This window comes from Castor canadensis, chromosome 3 (genome assembly GCF_047511655.1).
Source record: "Castor canadensis chromosome 3, mCasCan1.hap1v2, whole genome shotgun sequence".
Classification (NCBI taxonomy): Eukaryota; Metazoa; Chordata; class Mammalia; order Rodentia; family Castoridae; genus Castor; species Castor canadensis.
In genome coordinates this window covers 114,128,995-114,131,071 of record NC_133388.1, presented here as the reverse complement: position 1 = coordinate 114,131,071, position 2,077 = coordinate 114,128,995, and positions in this window count along the sequence as shown.

Below are 2,077 nucleotides of genomic sequence, written 5' to 3'. Positions count from 1 at the left end.
GTAGCTGAATCAATATTACTCTTGCCTTTTCTTCTCCAGTGATTTGGTATTGCCTACCCATTCATGGTTTTGTTTGATTTCATTTTCTGTGTGCAGAATTCCTTGGAGAATCTTTTGTAGTGGTGTCTTGGTGGTCATATATTGTTTTAGTTTCTGCTTATCCTGGAAGACTTTTATTGCTGCATCTATTTTGAATGATAGTTTTGCTGGGTAGAGTAAACTAGGATTGAAGTTAGTTTTATTCAGTGCTTAGAAAACCTCACTCCATGCTCTTCTTGAATTAATGTTTCTGTTGAGAAGTCTGCTGTGATTTTGATGGGTTTACCTTTGTATGCTATTTGTTTTTTCTCTAGTCTCTGTATTTGTTGCTTTAATGATAATATGTCATGGGGTAGTTCTATTTTGGTCATGTCTATTAGGTGTTCTGGAGACTTTCTGTACCTAAATGGGCATAGTTTTTTCTAGATTTGGGTATTTTCTGTTATTATTTTGTTAAATATATTATGCATTCCTTTTGTTTCCACCTCTTCTCTTTGCTCAATGCCCATGAGTGTCAGGTTTGGTCTTTTGATGGAGTCAGTGATTTCTTGCATATTCCTCTCACAGGACTTGAGTTGTATGACTAATAGCTCTTCAGTTTTTCATCTAATTACCATTTCATCTACAAGTTCTGAGATTCTGTCTTCTGCTTGTTCTAGTCTGCTGGAGTAGCCTTCCATTGTGTTTTATATTTCTGTTTCACTCTTTTCTCTGAGGTTTTCCATGTCCTGGGTTACTTCCTCTTTAATATTGTCAATTTTTGCCCTTAATTCATTTATCTCTCTATTTATGGTGATCATTGTTTCAGTTTGGTTTTATTTAGGGCTCCTATGATTTATTTATTTGTTTCTGTGTTTTCTCATATTATTTAGTTTTGTATTCTTGGAATTTCTTGAGTGCCTCCTGTACATTTTGGTTGACCATGTCTAGTAGCATCTCTGAACTTCTCATTAATTATTTGTAGAATTTCTTCTTTCTGGGTGTTCTTGTGGGGTATTCTTTGGATTCCTTGGTATAGTTTTTCTTTGTTTTGTTGAAGTCTGGATGTGGGTATCCATTTTCTTCATTTAACTCTAAATCCTATACTACTTTATTTTTGGGGGGAGGTGGTTTTCATCCCTTTGTCTTCTTCCCATATTTCCATTTGTTACCATTTCTGTCCCTGGACTCAGCCATGCATGTCTCCAGCTTCTCTGTAGGGTCTCTGGTTCAGGAGCTCACAAGGTCTTTGGCTCCATCTCCTTCGCCATCTTGGATCCTCCTCACTTGCATATTTTTGAAGATATCAAGGCACATAAATTTGAGGCAGAAATGCATTGCTTTTCTAAACTGCATCCAAACTTTTCAAATTAGAATACTATAAAATCCTCAAAGTAGCTATGTTACTCATTTTTATTTTTTGCCAGTGAAGGAAAATTCTCAAAATTTAGAGAACAGCATACAAACCCAACTTTGTTAAAGGTTTTTAATTTTAAAGCAATTATTTAATATACAGCCCTAGAACTGAGACATTTGTTGTTGGAATTTGGAGAGACCATCTATTTTTGCAGCTGTAACAACATTTTCTATGTAGAGTTATCCTCTATAGAGGGTCCTCACTCCCACTTGGCCTTCTCCACAGGCCGCCTGGGGAATGAATGAGGCAACTTGTATCCAATGTGTAGAAACTCTGAGCACTTTTAAAAGTCAAATACATTATTGCAGAGAACAAGGAATCATTTTTCCTGTGTTATTTGTTTATTTATTTGGTTATTTTGCTTTATTAAAATACAGAGTTTATTTCACATGCATTGATCTCCCACCATCTCCATGTCTGATCACCACTATATCCTAGAATAACATTCCATACACACTTACACCAAGCATGGGTGGAGCTCCATCTTTAAAAATTAAACAAGCATTTTGGACAACACATTCTTGGCAATGGAACCTGGACAACATTTATCAAACAAGGAAGGAAAGTTCTCACTTTGCATTATAAAAAGGACAGTTAAATATCAACTCTTACATAATTGATGAATTTAGCTTCCAACTTGGG